This window comes from Triplophysa dalaica, chromosome 22 (assembly GCF_015846415.1).
Source record: "Triplophysa dalaica isolate WHDGS20190420 chromosome 22, ASM1584641v1, whole genome shotgun sequence".
NCBI classification, from domain to species: Eukaryota; Metazoa; Chordata; class Actinopteri; order Cypriniformes; family Nemacheilidae; genus Triplophysa; species Triplophysa dalaica.
Window position 1 is genome coordinate 3,851,170 of NC_079563.1, and position 20,431 is coordinate 3,871,600.

The window sequence follows — 20,431 nt, forward strand, 5'->3', positions numbered from 1 at the left end:
AACAACATATTGAATTGGTCCTTGTTCTCAGAAATAATCTACATGCAATCTGTTTGCAAATGTGTACCTGAAGTTAACTTTAGCCCGTACTGCATGCATAGTAATGTTTGTTTACTGTATTTTGGTCACTTTGAAACCGTTTATAACTTTGATTATATTCTTCACACTTCTTAACAAATTATGGTGTTTATGAATATGGCATATAAATGGGAATGAAAAGGTTTGCTAGTGTCATGTAAACACATTATTAAATCCTTACTCTGATTCTTGAAAAGAATCACATTTTTGGTGCACATGTAAACATAGTCAATGTTCTCTCACATTTCAGGAGGTCTGTCCATGCTGTTGCGTCGGCCGTGATGAATGGAGGACGCCATTTCTGCTGAGATTAAATATCAATAACAAGTCAATACATTATTCTATTGGATATATCTGACTGTAAATAAAACAAACAGTGAATTATTTCAGTAAACAATATTGGGGTAGAACATAGGCTACTGAACATAAATATTAAATATATGTATATACAGTAAATGTATATTAAACTTTCTCGTTATAAAACTATTACAGCCCATAGTAAATTGTATTTGCAAGATAAAATCATCATAAAACTACAGAAGAAACAATAAATAGGCCTACTACACAAATCTCTATTCAGAAGAGTGTCTCACCTCCAGATTTTAGAAATATGTTACTGTGATTTCCTCAGGAAAGCCGAAGCCCGTACATCAAACACAATCCAAATGAAGCTGTCAGACTCTCATCAGTCTCTGTAAAAAAGTTTGTTCGCTCTATTAGTTAATGGTGGCTGAAACACTACGACGGCGTTTTAGTGCCACGTAAAAAAAAAAAAAAAAAAGATTTCGAGAATAAAGTCGAAATGTTACGAGAATAAAGTCGAAATGTTACGAGAATAAAGTCGAAATGTTACGAGAATAAACTCGTAATATTTTGAGAAAAATAACAGAATTGCTAGAAACAATGGATGTGGAGGATTTAGTTAAAGTACTTCAGCGGGGGTCCCAACGCGTTGTGGCATATGGATTCATATGATAATCCGAAGCAAACATTGAAATAGAATACAAACATTGAAATATTAGAACAATGCTTGATTACCTAATGTACAAAAGTCTGGTTGCATCAAGCTTATAAAAGCCACAATCCTTAAGGATTTATAAAAATGTACAAATGTGAACTAAAGAGGTTTTAAAAATGACTGCTGGTGTTTGCAAGGCCTTCCGAACTAACTCACTGGTTCAGATGACGTGCTTAAACATAACTTAAAATCTTCAAATACAACATTCACGTAAACAAAATACGTTTTACGACAAGTTTATTCTCGAAACATTTCGACTTTATTCTCGTAACTTTTCGACTTTATTCTCGAAATCTTTTTTTGGTATTTACAAAAAAACCTTGTTGGTATTTTGAGTCCATTCGTTTTTTCAGTTTGGTACCCATAAATAAAAAAATAAAAAGTTTTTTTTCTTTTTTTCCATTAGTCATGTAGAGAATTATCACAAACAACACAGATAGCAAATTGACCCCGGAACGGATCCGCCCCGGAAGTACCACAAGATCCGGAACGGATGTGCAAAACGGATCCGGAATGAAATCCACTTGCACAGCGCAGCGGATCCAGAACAGATGAGGATGGCGGATCCAGACCAGATCTGGGGCAGACCCGTTCAGGACCCGTTTATAAAGCAGCTGATCCACCACGGATCTAGTCATTCTCTCTAGATACCTTCAGATCCCTCATTTAATAATAGTCTTCTGGCCAAAACTAGCATAAGAAATATTTCAAATCTAATTGACCAACATTGGATAGAACGGATTGCTCTTTCACTTTTAATATGCCTGCCTTTATTAATATTTATAACATGTAAGGAAACCCAGATAGCAAAAATCATCTGGACCAGATCTGGCCCAGACCCTTCGTAAGTTCTGGGCTAGATGTGTAAAACGAACCTGGACCGGTGTCTTTTAGCACAACGGACCAATAGCGGCACAGATCCGTTTTCCTCGTCTGGGCCAGCACTGGGCCAACTCTGGAACAGCTCTGGTTTTTCTATAGTATTTCGGTCCAAATGCGGGACAGATCTGGTCCAAATGTGGGACAGATCTGGTCCAGATGCGGAACAGAGCTGGTCTGGAGCTGGCCCAGATGAGGAAAACAGATCTGTGCCGCTATTGGCCCGTTGTGCTAAAAGACACTGGCCCAGGTTCGTTTTACACATCGGGCCCAGAACTTATGAATTGTTTAGGAAATGATTGTACTTAAAAATATTCACAATAAAACACCACATCATAATTCAGTGTTATCCACTACTTTAATGTAAACATACATTCATAATTAAATTGCACATTACAGTAAATTGATTTATTCAAGGGCTTTGTCTGTTGATCCTTCTTTCATTTATTTAGCATATTAAAACAATTACATTAATTTAATACAGAAAACAATACAGAAAACAGTGGCATTGTCAATCTTGTCTTTCATTTGGATAGTTTCTGAAAAAAAAGTCAAATAAGTTAAACACTCATGTCTTACTATTGACTAAGTTTACAAGGAGAACATTTGGAAACTGTTTTAGCAATGTTTCAATGATATGTTATTGTCAGTATATTTCATTCTAATAAAACATAATAAAACAATATTTACAGTACCATTTACCCAAATCTTGCCGTTCAAACTGTAAATTAAAAACCAAAGAAATGACTTGCAAACTATTCAAATCCCATATAAACACACATGCATACTGTTCGTGTGGTCCAGAGTTTAAATTTACTTTGCAGAATCTGGAAACTGTTAAAGATTGAATCTATTGAAGAAATTGGGCCTGGTTATTTCAGATAACATATGTTTACAAAGTATTTTATAATGAATTATAACTAAATTCATAAAAGTTAGCCAGTTTTAAAGTTTACATAGACCTGATTCTTAATACAGTTTGGTGTTATCTTAACAATTAATGAAACCTTTTGTGATAGCTGTTGAAGAGTTGTTTGATCTGAGCTAATGAATTGTCCACTGGTCTTCTGAGAAATCCTGCAGATCCTCAACAACCTTTGTTTTTCAGTGTCTTCTACATATTTGATCTCTGCCCAATAATGACTGTATGATGTTTAGATTAATCTTTTCACACTGAGGAATATTGAGAGACTAATACACAACTATTACAAAAGATACAAACATTCCCTGACGCTCAAGAAGTCCACACAATATATTTAAAGTTAGGTGGGTGTAAATCTCTAAAAATGATCATTCGTCAAACTTTTTGTCAATTGAATTTTGTCCTTCCGCAAAGACTTTATAGCTTTTGGAAGGCGTTACTAAATATATATATTTTTAATTATTTTAAAAAAAAAACAATTGAAACTGGTCACCCTACCTAGAGGTTTACATGCACCCGACTTTTGAATGTAGTGTTGACTTATTGAGTATCATGGAATGTTTGTATATTTTGAAACAGTTGTGTATGAGTCTCTCAATTCTCCTTTGACTGAATGATGAGATTCATCTTTTTATTCTCTGATGAAAAAGGGTCAATAATGCAGAAGATGCTGAAAAAGCAAAGATTGTGAAGGAGCTACACCACTAAACTGTCCACAGTTTGATCAACAACTATTACAAGACATAATAAATTTCACTGATGGTTCAGGTAACGTTGTACAGTATTAGGAACCAGGCGTGCAGGTATGTTAAGTCTTGAACTGGCTTACTTTTATAAATGTAGATAATTATGTGTTAAAAACTTTATGAAAATGTCTGTTACGTGAAATAACAGGGCAGTAATAATACAAAAACGAACTTTTCAACATTTTCTCAGCAAGGGTTGTGTAAACTTTTGACGACAACTCTACAGTAAATAGGATTTTAAACTTCTCATTTTAATTTTGATGCCAGCAACATTTAAAAAATATACGGGACATAGATAAAAAAAACTCTTGGGTACTTCAAAAAAGAAAAACAGTTCTCAGAACAATCTTTTAACAATCAGAACTTTCAATATACAGTTCCAGTCAAAAGTTTGGAAACACATGACTGAAATGATTTTAAATATCTTAAAAAATGTTTGAAATAACTTATCCAGATAAAAATATAATTGTGCCAACATATCAATTTCTTTCATTAGAAAACAAAAATTGTATTTATATACATATACACATACACTATGCTAAAATATAAGATATAAGGTAGTGTTGATTTATTTTAGATGCTTTTAGTCACAACATAATTGATGGTTACAAATGTGTAGTTCCATGGTTTTAATGAGTTAACTATTACTATAAAAGGTGAAAAAACATAAGCGTTTGCATATTTGAACCAGTACTGTATATTTAAAAGAATTATGAAACAAAGCTTGACCAACAAGGCCCAAAACTGATTGGCAGCTAAAATCATATACAGAAAACTGCAGCTAGAGGTCTGGACATCTCTACTGTCCCTGTGAATACTGAACCTGATGGACTTACTAGTTAGAAGAATGGATGTTAATACAGGTGTTGCCCTCCTCAGCTCCAAAACACTCAAAGTGCTTACGTCAACCATCATTGCTGCTTCATTGGTGATGGAAAATGTGTAAACTTTGTTGGCTTTAGTTGGTTCTGAGTCTTTTGAAAATTCAAGTAGTTGTTTTCCAAGTGTAATGCAAGCCCTCCGTCTGACTCCAGAACTCAGTAAAGGTGATTCCTCGTCTCTAAAAAACAATTGTGAGAAAAAAAATCCTTACAGTATTTTATTTTTTCTTGACAATCACCAAAACAAACTGTTTTCGGCATTAAATTGTTTAATATACAGTAGAGAAAGCACTATTGTGTCCCCTGTAAATATGAGGTAAAGTTATTACACACTCAAATGCCTAAAATATAAAAAATAAGAGACCCAATTTGAAGAAATCCCTCTAGTTCTAAACCAAAGTGTGAAAGCAAAACATTCTTAGATTGGAGGCTAAACTTGCTAGATAAAATACTAATAATTGAAAACAAGTACATTCATATTGCCTATGTTTAATGAAAATCTTTTGTAATGAGTGGCATGTACAAGAGAGTGGTCCTGCAATTACACAACCAGCAACAGAGACTGTAACAGTAAAGTCAGTGGAGTTCATGTCATCCATACGTAGTTTTCATAACTTATTATGAAATAGTGTTATTAGTATATGACATTTTAAATGATTGAAAGCTAATTCAAGGTCTATATGAAATGACATGAAACTACAGTGATGTTCATAACTGTCACGAAGAAAAACCAGAAATATCACCTTCTAACAACATCAAAGAAAGAAACGACACAAATCAAAGTTGCTGGCGTGTGAATGCACAAACTAAATGGTTACATTACATCCATATATTATGTATGTATTTGTTTTAGTGTTTAGGGTACACACATAAGAGGCATACTACTCAAAAGTGTGAAAATGTTTGAATATCAATTTCTCCAGAAACCTACAAGCCACAATTAGCCCTAACAAAAAGAGAATAATAACACAACTACAACAAAGAAACTCACCCTTTGCCGGCGCTCTTGTGGAACCTGAAGTGAACACAGATATTCATGTTATATAATGTTCCTAGACAATTTCTCAATTCATTTATTCAATTAACTTGAAGTAGTGGTCAGGAGAACAGACATTTGTGAGTTTGTATTTTAAGAATAATGAAACTAAATCAAACATAAGACTGTAATTGGGGAATGAAATTAACTTTTCTATTAAAGGACAAAAATTCGCGATTGGAAGTGATATCTAGAAACATGTCTTCTTCATAAGGTCAATATGTTAATATCCTTATTAAACCTAAATTGACATCTGTATTTTATGTCAAATACGTATATTTAATCAATTAATTCAGCAAATAAGAATAATGAAGTAGTATAGACAGTAAAATATTATCAAAAAAGCCATCTTTACACTGCAGAAGTTGAATCTGTTTTGGCTCATTACAAAGACTTGTATCCATTATAAGAAACGAGTCATACTTACATCTTAGGTCTGGTCTCTGTTGTTAAACTTCTGATTGGTCATTACCTCAAGCGCTGTCTCTCAGGTGTTGTAATACTCAGCGCTGCAATCAAAACACGGAACATAAATCTCTTTTCATTAACGTTACTTTTAATGATCAACATATTATCCACATTATAAATTCTGCCTCAAGCATGCACACACATTCAACAGCGCATTAAATATTCTTTTAGACATTAATTGAGTAAATGGCTCGCGAACTTGTATATCATTTACAGTTTACAATTACAGTGAAGTGTTATCTCAACTTTAGCAGTGAAATGTGATAGAAGTTGTTCAAATTTGTCAATAATATTCTTACAGACCTGGGCCATCTTCATGTTAGCAAGCTTCGATAACATACGAGTTAGCATCCGAGTTATACCGGACTAACGCAGGAAAACTCACAACAATTTTAAGTTAAGCAGTAATGTTATATAACGTTATAAATGAACAATTAATTAATTAACATAACAGTTTGACAACACGCTGTGTGACTTACCTAACTGAAGTTTATGAGGAATAACGTTTCCGCTGCGGGCTGCCTCCACTTCACTTCAGAAAACTTTTCGCGTTCGGTTACACAGATACGGGCCGCATCTGCTGAACTACTGTCTTTAACCCCACTGAAACCGGGCTCAGTCTGGATCTGTACTAAAGCAGTGAAACGGATGCGACTGTAACGCGGATTTGCCGGTTTGAAAACGGATCCGGCTCGGAGTCCCCTGCTATCTGGGTTACCATGTGCTTGCTGAAGGATCGCACAATTAACCTGAACACACACTTAAATATGTATAACTCGCGACATCCATGAACTCCATGAGAAATGTATAACCTTACTTCTCAGTGTGATAAATGAGTTTCGGTTGATCTGAACTGCTGAAATGACTCGCGTTAATTTGAGAGCCCTGTTGATGAGTTTAACAGTGATGGGATCCGGCGATTTACTGCAGAGACTGTGATGCTGAAATGAATGGGAATTTAAATGCTGCGCTGTGGTGTGTGTCGAAATTAGGATTGGTGCATGTCAGAACAGCTGAACGTCAACTGGAGCAATCTAAACTCACGTGACCTGCCTGAACTAACGCGATGCTTGATTTATAACCCAGCCGGCATTTCAACGTTGATTCACCGTTGAAACACTTCAGGTACCATGGTTGAATCAACGGTGAATTACCTTTCGATTTTGCAAAACGGATCAACGTTGATATTGTGAAGTCGTTCACCGCGGAAGAAACAACGTTGATTCACCGTTGAAATCGCGACGTCCTTTCACTCTTGCCTTTCGGGTTATGGTCTTCTGTCGACGTTGAATCCCTTTCGATTTTGCAAATTGAATCAACGTTGATATTGTAACCCTGTTTCACCGGCGTACCTGTAATTTTGCTTAAACGTCAACACTGAGATGTAAACTATGATTTTCGGTACACATAGTGTTTTCAGCAACTAATAAAACTTGCTGTACATGATTTGCAATTGGACGGCATAAAAAAAAATCTCTTTCTAACAATTAGATGTTCATTAATCTGCAGTGATGAGATGCTTCATTTTCTAAAGGAAAAGTTTTGAACAATTAAACCAAATGGAAAAATAATTTTCTTAGAATTTAAATATACATCTATATTCTACATTTACACTTTCAAATAATTTATTGAAAAAAATTCTCATTCAACAACAAAGCACTTTCTTTAGGGTTTAATGATATCAGAATGCAGAGGGAAAAAGCTTTTAATTCTAATTTCATACACACTGCAAATATACACAATAGCCTATATATAAATAATAACAAACATATGTACTCATTTCGTGACCAACATATGTACTCATTTCGTAACATTCTAAAATCTCAACAATGAAGTGAAAAAGAATCCAAGTAAAAGTAAGGAAAGTTTGTAGAACAAGAAGTCTTAAGTAGAACTTAACATTTTACTAGAAACAGTCATTAAAAAAGAAGAAGGAAAAAAAGGTGTCTTCAAGGAAGAGTCTTCTTACGGCCACCACCATCCATCCTCTCTGGTGCATATTTGAAATATTTGGACATGGTCTCCATTACTTTTGTACTGGTTGGGTTGTGTGCATTGACGACTGCATCTAAAGGGAAAAATCAAAACAGCCAAGATCAACAAAATTGCTATTAATTTATGGAAAAACTTTTAAGGATGTCAAAGTTATTAGGATCACAATTGACCTTATGCACAGTAGCTTCCCTGTTTTCGATAAGCCAGCTCAGTCATTCTCGCACATTATACATCATATATGTCTGCTTCAATTCAAACATCTTGATCCAGTAATACCAATTTTCTCTTCCCTTCTATTCTGTTCTATTAAAAAAAAAATTAATTACATAAAATTGTTGTCCTACTGTTAGTTTAACTGCTTCTATTGTTCTCATTTGTAAGTCGCTTTGGATAAAAGTGTCTGACCATTTTTACATTTGACATTTTATTCATTTAGCAGTGTTAAAAAAAAATACTGTGAAAATTACTTTATGTAACCTGATTAGAGTCATTACTGATATGCTCTGTCAAAAAAACTATAATAATAATTTAACCAACTAACTTTCAAAGCTGCTACATAGGAACGACTTTCTACTTTGATATAAATGTAGTGGAGTGAAAAGTACAATATTTGTCGTTCAGATTTAGTGAAGTTAAAAGTCAAGTTTCCAGGAAAAAAAATAATACTCAAGTAAAGCACAGATCCTCAAAAAAAGTGTACTTAAGTACAATACTCAGAACGTTCTGTGCATCAGGTCAATTAGTTGACAAAAAGAAATGTGCACAAATATTTTACAGAAAAATACAGATTTACAGTGGCAAGCTGAAAACACTATCTTTCTCATATATAACTTCATATACAAGAACAAGATGTACTATTAATATAAAACTAACAAACAATGATAATGTGGTACAAGAAAACGAATGTGGAGACATCGTTTCAGTCAGTATTTCGAATCTAAAAAGACATCTCTCGAAAACATGAAAGTGTACTACGTGAACACGCTGGAAGAAAACGGTTAGCAAATTGAATGCGGTAACTTGTAACAAAGTGTACATTTTCGAATTAATTTGACAATACAAATTCGTTTTGTCATTCAAATAGGCCTAATGGTTCATTTTATTTAATTTGTGTCGTCCGTAATAATATTTGTATTATTAGGCCCATTTATTCGTTTAATTTTGTAGCAGTTTGTGTGTACAATGGATATAAGCCAATTTAAATAATCGTGCGCTAAAGTTCACTTATCAAAATTCTGGCCTAATAGTTAAAGGTGTAATAGTTCTGAGGATCTATTGACATAAATGCAATATGAGATCCATAACTATGTTCTCAGTGGTGTATAAAGACCTTACTTAATGAACCGTTATGTTTTATATACCTTAGAATGAGTCATTCATATCTACATAACCGCGGGCACCCCCTTCCATGAAGGTCGACATATCGTGACGTCATATTTCTACCGTAGCCGACAGCTAACACACAGCGCTACAGAGTGCGTTTCCTCACTAACTTGAATGAGAAGCAGCAGAAAAAGACGCCCTCGCCTACGTCGGCCACCGTAGCTTTTCATTCCAGTTTGAAAATAGAGGGATAAGCAATGAGTGATTAACTGTTTGCAATTCGCAAACGTCACCACTAGATGCCGCTAAAAATCACACACTGCACCTTTAATTTACTTTTAAAACTTTTAATTTTTTGTTTTATATAATTTTTATTTATATTATAAGGCCCATTTATTCGTTTAATTTTACAGGACTTTTTGTGTAGGCTATATTATTCCTTCTTACATAGGCCTAATTTGTAATTTGAAATAAAACATTTCTATTTGAAAAATGTTGTTGCTCATTAGTTCTTTAGGAGGTAAGGCTGTGGTCTAAGCTAAAAGTTATATACATGTAGCGCTGAGCTATAATGAGCGGAGCGGCCTGATGTATCTTTGAGCAGGGAACGGTTCTGTGAGCGATGAGCTGAGATTCTCACCACTCCACTCCGCTCATTTGCTCTGACTAAGATAAGTAATTTACCATAGTAAAGTGACTTTTACCCGTGAACTTGACTGTTTTACTTATGTTTTATTGCCAGTCTTTAAAACTGTTTTTCTTCAAAATACAAAGTTAAATGACAAAAAGCTAAAAAATAAATTTCTAGACTAACCACCCAGCCTCATTAGTCGGTTGAAACCGGTTAAACGATTAGTTTAGTTTTAGTTTGAAATATTTTACGCTATTTCTAAATATTTTACGCTATTTATTTATTATTAAACAGCCATTTCGAGCCGAGCCTGCAATTTCGCAACTCTGCCGCATCTCTCTGCCGCTTTGCCTCCCGTTAACACACACACTGCCCCGGCGTCTTACTTCCACTCACGTCACTTTTTTAAAATCCCCTACAGCGTGAAACATGAGTCCCGCAAACGCGGCGGACAAATGGCTCCTCAGTTTCGAAATGGTTTGGGCAACTTACAAGTTGATCGCGTTGAAAATAAAGTCGTTTGTCTAGCATTAAAAGCTCATTTGAAGCATTGCCGCGGCTCATTTAAGAAAATGACAGCTCCGAAGAGGTAGTTCTAACAATAATAAAGAAAGATGATGATTCCTGTCGTCTGCCCTGGCTCTAACCTCGAGTGTTTTAGACTGTAGCCTTTACTTTTCGCAAACCTTGTGAGCGCATGAACCCAAACGCTGTGACCTCGCGCCAGGCGAGTTATGAAAAATTGAGTGTGAGGGATTTGTTCACTTCACACAAAAAGATCTTGGAATGAGATGGCTAACTGTAACATCAGTAGCGTTTAGTCCACTGCCTATAATAGCCTAATTTAGAGATCACTCTAAAAAAAATTTAACCAACAACTTTGATCGGTTAACGGTGATATGTTCAACCATCGGTCAAACGGTCATCGGTTAACATCCCTAATTCCATTAATGAAAACAATAGTTATCAATCGATTTCAGATAATCTTTTGTTATAGACAAGCTATGAAAGAAAAATAGATGTGAAATTGGTTAAATTTCACCATGTGATGAGTTTTTCCAAAACACATCACACATGCATTTTTTACTTGCCACATATGATCTGGAAGAGCTGGGTCTGAGAAAATGGGAGCTTCCCACATTTTCCCTTCAAATTCATTAAAGACATGACGCCATTTGAGAGAGTTCTGCAAAACAAAAATAAAACCATTTAATGACATATCAAGACAATAAAAAGAATGACTAAAATATGTATAAATAAATTCGATTATATAACCAAATACATTTTTGCCTATAGTCCCTGTGAAATCAATAATTTTTTTTGAAAAATGGTTTTAAGTTGAAAAAAAAGATGTTAAAATATGATATATAGAGCATTTTATATGCAGCTAATAGCTACCTTGCTTTCTCTATTCATATGAAAATACCCCAAATCGCGTTGGTCCACGTGAAATGATTGACAGCTGTAGGCTACAGCTAATAAAAGCGCGCTGATCATCATACATTGACGCGAATCAGGAAGAGCAGAGACAGAGCTCGCTGTGTTTGCTGTTTGAGCTCTTCAGATCGCATAATGAATAGAAATGTGATAAAATTATGAAATATTTTACAAACATGTGATAAATCATTATTTCTCCAAATATGCGCACCATTGGAAGTAAGAGCCCTGGCGGATGCTATTGCGTATTTGAACACAAATACACCGGAGAAGACGTGAATGAATGCTTTATTAGTGGTGGGCCGTTAACGCCGTTAACGCCGTTAACGCAGTGAGACTCTTATCGCGCGATAAAAAAAATGTCGCCGTTAATCTATTCTCAAAGTTGCGTTGGGAGCTGGGTCTATACTACGCAAGCTATGATGACTTTCACCTTGATATTTTAGCGCGGATGTATACCAGCTTAACTGCACTGTACGGGGCGAGAACGAGATTTTTCAACTCGCGTGATTCGCGGAAGCAGAAGCCGCCTCATCATCTCATAACCAGGGCTTCATTCGCCCGATTCGCGCAGCAAGTAGGTCTATTGGCTCTTTGCATTAACATATAAATCACTCGCGCTTGACACGCCATTCGCGTTTGGTCTGAACACAACATAACGTTACTGTGAAATTACCGCATCAAACGTGACGTGCTAACATGGATGCAGCTATGAAGCCGCCGGGTTTGCTTCAGGGAACATTAATTTTTAAGAAGCTTCCCAATAGAAACATCGACAAGACTAAGGTTGTTTGTACCTTGTGCAATGCGGAATTGGTTTAAAAAAACACTTTCTCTCAACAGGTAGTGGTCTAGCTTTAGTTGAAACCAGTAACTTTGTATTGAGATCTAATGTATTATGGCTCCTGTATGACATATCGCTTGTTGCTCCCTCACTGTTTGTAAGTCGCTTTGGATAAAAGCGTCTGCTAAATGACTAAATGTAAATGTACTGTAGGAGCTCTTCCAATCTCAAGTACCACCTAAACGCAAATCATCCCTTAGCTAATGCGGAAGTAAACACAAGTTCATCTTATTGAACATAATTTAATTTTCATCACCAATTATCATAGTAGAACAGCTTTCTCAAGCAGTTTGTGATGCATTTTGGAAACAGGAGATGAGCCCCTGGTCTAATGCGCCACCTGGGTTGAGAAACCCGTTCTCAAAGACTTACTTTTAGTCATTATTTGGGTAGCACACATATTCTGAATGCCTTCGGCAGAATTCAGATAAACCATTTTAAAATGGTGAATTAAAAAAATTAATCTATGCCCACCACTATTTATTAGTGATGATTTCTATTCAAAATAACAAACGTTACCAAACAGAATCAAGGACTGGAACTACCCGTTATATAATAATTATTTTGCACTCCTGGCAACGTTACTAACGTTGGTCGCGCAGGGTTGCCCGAGAAGGACGAGACAGTGGACCGCGCAGCACGTTGAACACGCTATACACTCCTTGTTAATTCTGTACACCATGCAGGCGTCGGTGTTTACTCATGTTTGTAGTGCGTCCATTCCTCCCGTGCAAGAAATAAGTGTCACATCACATGTATTGCACTGTGCCGAACCAGGCTTTTTAAAAGGTGAAATAAAGCCACACTTTTGAGCGCCGCTTACCATGCTCCATGGCTGCAACAGAACAAGCGGGTGCGGCAAGCACTTCCGGAAATCCAGTGGCCACTACGGAAACCGAAACTTGCGCGTTTGGAACCGATGATCGGAATCGAAAACAAATTTTCTTAACGATTGGAATTACATTTTTTAATTTTTAATTAAATTTTCTCTATACGATGGAGTTGTTATTTTGGAACGGAACCGGTTCTTGATGCCCAACCCTATCTATAAGCCAGTGAGAAAATTCGCATTTAGAAGATATAAGCGTTCAAAACTTGCAGTTCGTCACTTCTGCCAAAATGAATTTAATATTTTATTAATGTCATAAGTATACGTCACCCCATTCTTCAACATTTTAAATCTTCTGACCAGTCAAATGCTCTCTGGTATCTGAAACATCCCTCTCCCTTCAAGACGCTATTGCTGCAGCTGAAACAATAACACTACCAGTGTTTCACCTAGCTCCACTTGCATATTTTAAACCACAGGCTAATTCAGTCGGTAGTGCTATGACAAAGCTGCTGTCTTTTTGAAGGGGTCTAGAAAGTGTGTTTAAAGAGGGTGCTATGGAGTTTTGATACTGAAAAATGGAGCCATCCCAGCTATAAAAGATCTATGTCATGATTCAGAACTGTAGACGCTAAGTAAAATGGCATCAAATGTCTGCGTTTCGTTGGCTCGTCACTCTTTAGCTCCACTCATGGCACCCCTCAAGGACCTCAGCTGTTTTTGGAGAGAATAAGAAAGCTGTCTTTCTTTTACAAATATATTAAAACTAAAGACTCTTTAGTGCTACAAACAATGCTGTACTACTCTATAATACTCAAGATCAATATGAGATTGGGTGAAACTGTTATGTCCCCTTAAAGTAAAATCAAGTGTTCTTTAGTATATCCTTCAAAATATTTAGTTGTCTCAATGCTTTCCTTTGTGTAACCATTTATCTAGAGCTGTACACTTTCAGATTAAGATATTTTCTGTTCTCAGTGCATTGCTGTACTTTAAAAACAAAGCATTTCTTGTAAATCAAGAATTATTACATTAGAAAATCATTCAAGAAAAAAGATGCAAGCCAATCAAATGTTAAGGCGAGACATTGCAGGCAAAAACATCTTTTTTTTTCCACTGGTCAATTTTGAGATTTTGGGCTTTTTGTCTTCAATAACATGTCTTCTTTCAGACTTGTGGTGAAAAACCCCCCAAAATACACATTTAGGTCTTTATTTTACTACACTTTGTCTATTTGCGCCTGTAGATTTCGCCTAAATTCATCAAAAGTTGGCGTTCTAAATCAACATGCTGCTCCGCGATCGCTGTCTGCTCCCTGTCATCACACACACCGTTTGAAAGCTCTCTCTCTCTCTCTCATGTACATTGTTGTCGGATCCAAATATGGTAATTTCCTTTTTATCAGTGACCAATAGTGAAAGTACAATGGGTATTTAACTCTAAAACCGAAATCTCATTGGCTGATGTCAATTTCTGACAACGTGATTCGTTCAGATGCATCACGTGACGTGCTCTGACACTTCCAGAGTGTTTTTGACTGTTTTTCTGTTCATTTGAAGGCCATAAATGCTGTGTTATAAGTTTTAATGTGATTTAGGTAGTTTGTATTGTTGTTGCTAATCATTTGATAAGATGTTGTGTCTGTAAATAGTTTTTTTTTCACTAAAAAAGTATGAATTTTTACATTACAAATCTTTAAATGCCTTTTTCTCAAAAAAACTGGTCATTCTCCAGTAGAAACATCTCAGCCTATGTAGCACGTATGTACACCAAACTTTCCAGTTATACACTGGAGGTATTTTGAAGATATTTTCAGAGGCATTTGTTAATAAATCATTCCTGGCCTGATTTATGTGACATTTTAATCAAAACAATATGGCGAAAATTGATTTAAGGCTATGGACAGTATATTTTGATTTCCTCGGTAATTAAAGCATATATCCTTCTCGTTTGGCTCTCATCGGAGGCGGTCGCATTTTCACTCTCCCCGTCCTTGCCCATATCTTCCCTGCTTTGTCTCCTGTCTTGTCTCGTCTCATCTATTGAGAGACTCTCTCTGCACTGCTCTCGAAACTTGGAAATTATGGATCTGATCAACTGGTCACTTAGCGCAATTGACACAATTTTCTCGACGAGAAACAAAGGTTCGGGTGAACCTGATTGCCCTGATGGAACGTTCGCAGCTGGCTACACGATGGACACGTGGGAGAGATGGCGGCTCGTGTGTCTGGCGGCTCTTTCTGTGGAGGACATTGAAGATATCTACCTTTTCGGAACCATGATAACAGGTATTATGCTGATTGGATTATGCTTTGCCCTGGGTTATCGAAAAATTCTTAAAACGGGAACAGCTGTCCAAAGCCTCACAAAGCTTCCCGTTTTGACGGAGGCCGTGGGAAGAGCGGTCAGCACTGAGACTGAGACTATTAATCGCAATATGGATTACATCTTGAAAAAGCTCACGGCTATGGAAAGGAAAATTGATGATGTTAGAGACCAGAATGGACAAAGAGAGTAGCCGTGGAATTGGAATGCGGTTTACTCGCCTCAAGACGAAACAACTGCAATCTTATCTTTTCGGCCCCCCTTGAACCAGGATTGGCCTTGGCCGAGGCGATACTGGAGAAACAACCCTGAAGGGCAATGTGGCGAGACGCTCTTGCGTTCCCTCCCCCATCATACACTCACACACAGACTTTTGGAGCTTATCGCTCATACAGACACACACACAAACACTGACTCTGACCAATTCCAAACCTCCGTAGCTTTGACCCGCCAGCTTGGCAAGCGGGTCTGTGTTAAGCGCCGTAATGGCTGCAGGACCGGATGGCTGCTTGCCTGAGCTGGATTATCTTACCCTGTTGCAAGTCTTGTCTATGGTGTATTATGTGTATCTGTTTTTCTCTCCACTTCCCTCATGTTTGCTGTATTCTTCTTCTTAAATCCATTTCGTTACACTGTACTTGTTATATGTGTAATGACAATAAATTGAATCCAATCCAAATTGAATCCAAAAATCCTTTTTTTTCATCTTGTCTAAACAATATGAAAAAATAATTTTGCACCAGGCTTTATCATATGTTCAGATCTATCTACCGAAAATATATGCAAAATTGCGCATATTTAATGATATAATGCATAATTTGCATAATTTAACATCATTTTTATATACTTGTGTAAGTAATCAACTGAGGAAGTTTCATGGTGATATCTATTATTTACATTTTTTACCATATTCACCTGTAGTGTCTCGCCTTAAAAAGATCAGTATAGTAAAATATGATTTCAAGTGGCCAATAATATTTGACAAATCATCACCTTGGAATTACAAGGTTATATTTGCATTCTGAGCCGTTTTGAGATAATGAGCTTCAGAGTTATTGCAGTCCATACCGATTAATGGACAGAACATTTTTGTTTTCTAAAAAAAAAAAAAAGTCCTAAAATGTAAAAAATAAAATAAAAACACCACTGACGTGCAGCGTCCTATTGAGCCAAAACACCCACCAGGTAATTGTTGGAGAGGAGATAGTGAAGCAGCCAATTGGCATATGGGGATGTTTAGGAGACCATGATTAACAAGAGGCAATTGGGTAGATTTGGCCAGGATGCTGGGGTAATACCCCTGCTAATTTTCAAAAGGCATCCTGGGACTTTTTATGACCACAGAGTCAGGACCTCTTAGTAGTCTCACTTAACACATCTTCCATAACTCAAAATGAGGAATAAAAAAAAAAGTCTGATAGAACCTTATAATCCCAAGGCGACGAATTAATGCAATGACTGGAAAGAAAAGTACTTACGCAGACACTGTTTTTTTCACCATGTCGATGTCATCAACTCCTCCAAGTCTTGTCAAATATGCTTGCTAAAAATAATAACAAAAATTGTCTGTAAGAATAATTATAAAAAACTGACATAGTAAATACAATGCATTGGTAGATGCTGTATTGCGTTAATAAGTGTTTCATCATATTATCAGTGTTGCCTCCTTTGTTCACTGTTACACTACTGCATATATTGTGCATTGGACACTGTAGTGTTGCTATGTTTTGTAACATGAGCCCACACTATCAAAATCACTCTTACCGCATGAATATCACACCCACGTCAAGCAAACGTCGGCCACATAATTCAGTGAAGGAAAATGACAAGCAGCAGCTTCTAACTCGTCATTAACCTTTTCACTGGTGAGTTTATTATATTTTAGGCGACCGTTATTTTAGAATCAGACCTGCAAACTCAGAAGGCTGAAAAAGGTGATACATTTCATATAAAAACATTGCTCACATTGGCCTTCATGTATGAGTGAGTGTGTGTGTGTGCGCGCGAGTGAGCAAGGGACAGTGTGTGTGTGTGTTTGTGTTTGCAAGTGACGGCACGCGATGACTGGTCGGAAAGCAACGTGTAGGCTGATATGTTTCTTGTCCACGACACGACAAGATTTTAAGAGTCAAAATCGTGTAATCTGACACTGTGATTATCGTAACAGACACAAAAATCTTGTAATCTGAACCAGGCATTATTCATCGTGTCAGGCTGTCTGTTGTGATATGTTCATCACGCGAGTTCATATCGCGATGACGATGAAAATTCGATGTATCGTTCAGCCCTAATGTATGGACATATCTAACTCTGGGCGATACGCTGAATAAGCAAAAGTCACAAAAAGTCGGCATGTTCCTTTAAGAATTGTGCTTGATTGCATTGATATAAAACTCACAAAGGCTGCTCTTTCATTTTTATCTTACAAACGAGACTCCAATTCTTGCAATTCGTTCACGCTGTTGGCTGGCTTTAGAGTAAATGCAGTAACATCCGTTGTTCTGATTGCGACTTTTACCAAATCTCTTATATAATTAACATTTGAAGAACTTTCCTCTGGAATTGTAGGATGAAGGGGAGTGAGAGCAGATGTTATTAGGGTTGGACAATAACTCGTTTATGCATGTTAAATTAATGTGTGGGTTACATGACTTCAACCTTTAAAGTGTAAATTGCACGAAGATAATGCAATGTGTTTATTAAACATAAAGATAAGAACCGACTACCATTGTCTTTTATACCAAAATGCTGAATATAACATGAAAAGTTGGCACTTTTAACAGTGGTTTTAAGCACTCCCGCTCCCTTCCACTAGATGTGGCGTGACGTCATAAGAGGAACTCACTAGTAGAGTTACCCGCAGAGTCAATAGTACACTAGCAGCTATATTCGCCTTACATAACTACAGAAAAGTTGGTTGTATTATTTGATAAAAAAATTATGGATAAAATAACTGAATTGTAAACATACTCGTGTGTGCTACTTTAAGAGCACCGTGATCCTGCCTGAAATGAGAATAAGCTATTCGCAAAACAAACGGGTTCAGGCGCGTCAGATCAGCCAGTCGCAGGTCGAGCTGTTCCACTAAACTCCAAAACGCGTTCACCTCATGGCAGCAAATACTCTCCACTGCTGATTCAATTGGGTGGCATAGCCCACACAAACACAGTGATGGGGACATCGATCTCTCTTTTTCTTTGATATTCTTTAATAGTGTTGAATCGTTTGTCTTTCACTGCCAAGATATGAAAGTGTGTAAATGTCTGTGAAAAGGTTCCATTAATAAAAAAAAAAAAATAATAACAATAGATAAATAAACGGATTGTAGTTGGGTCCCTGATCCATATGGATCAGGTTTCACGGATTGGCATGGCTGTTATCCATATGTCTGTACAGCCGCGGGTCAAAATATCCATCTTGTATTCTTATACACACAGTCAAGCATGTCTGTTAGGTGAATGTAAAAAGTTAAGAAATCTGACATGCTTCATTTTTTTGGGTCCCTCAGGCATGTGATCAGCTAGAGACAAAAAGGAACATCTGACCACGTCCACAATCCACACCCCCAGCAATAATAAAAAATATATATTTTAGCACATTAAAATATATATCTCATACAACAGTTCGACGGCACAATTGTGTAAATGAGAAACAACAACAGAGCATCTTTAAAAGCCCTCTTCTGTGCAAGCTACTTCTGTTCAAATCTGTAGAATAAACACAATGATGTTATTTTATGTTTAGACCTAATTACTTTAATGCATAATGATCCGAACCATGAGTTTTGCGATCCGTTTTAGATGGATAGATAGATCCATCCAACAAGCAGAGAACCACAAGGCTGCATTCTGGGAAAAAAAGCAATGCAGTTTCCGTATTCAATACTACTTACATTCCTCTGGCAGAGGAAAGTTTGACATCTTTAATTTTGGTGTTGAGGCATTTTGGAAAATACTCGAGTTAGCAGGCTCTGATCTCTCCCTGTCCTCATCTGCACACATGGACCTTACTCTCTTGCTGGACTTATGTGGGCGTCTACTCAGATGCTGGCTGTGGCTTCTCTGTAAACCCCCTTTTCTCCTGTCAATTATGAGGGGAACATCAATATAACAATTTTTTAATATTTTTGGCCACATGTGTAGTGTAGCCACAACCTATGTACTGCTTATGTTAACATCAGATACTTCACACAACGGGGGCAGTCGTGGCCTGATGGTTAGATGGTTGGACTCGTGACCAGAAGGTTGCCGGTTCGATCCTCAGGTCCGGCGGGTAACGATTGAGGTGGCCTTGAGCAAGGCACCTAACCCCTACTTGCTCCCCGGGCGCTGCAGCGATAGCTGCCCGCTGCTCTGGGTGTATGTGTGTTCACCACTTGCTGTGCGTGTGTTCACTACTCTCTGGATGGGTTAAAAGCAGAGGTATAACTCTGATATAGGTCACCATATCTGACAAATTGGTCACTTTTTTTCACTTCCAATGCTCCCACGCTTGTGTTCATGCTCTATTTGATGCCTATTTAAGGCTTTTAATTACAGCACGAATTAGAATGAAATTAGAATGTATAAGTGTCTTCACACAACACAGAAAAACTTCAAACAAACACCTATGGTATGAATCAATAATTTAAAATTTCATGCAGGCTGTAAACAATGTTCCTAGTCATAGGCTTACCCTTTACTGTCCTTGCGGAATTCATTACGAGATGATGACATGCTGCATGACCCACTGTCTGTGGAACTCAACTGTCTACCTGACATGAACTCAGATGGACTCCAGATACAGCTGTGTGAGAGTGATTTGCTATGGCTTCTCCTCTGCTTGCCATGTGAGAATGACTTACTGGGGCTTCTTCTGTCATTCGAGAGAGACTGGCTAAGGCTTCTCCTGCCATGTGTTGAGAGAGACTTATTGGGGCTTCTTCTCTTAATGAATGATGGGGAGGGGCTGGGGATTTCCTTGCCATGTGATGAGAGGGACCGGCTGGGGCTTCGCCGCTTGCTATGTGTGGACGACCAA

The 20,431-nt window shown here is 37.0% G+C and overlaps 1 long non-coding RNA gene across 1 annotated transcript; it reads right to left on the reverse strand.

Moving 5' to 3' along the window:
• Positions 1-5,515: 5,515 nt before the first annotated feature.
• Positions 5,516-6,608, reverse strand: LOC130412122 (uncharacterized). The gene is made up of 3 exons (XR_008905161.1): positions 6,508-6,608; positions 5,988-6,069; positions 5,516-5,539 (listed from the first exon to the last, which is right to left on the reverse strand). It is a non-coding gene; the product is annotated as an uncharacterized LOC130412122 (long non-coding RNA).
• Between the last annotated feature and the right edge of the window lie 13,823 nt (positions 6,609-20,431).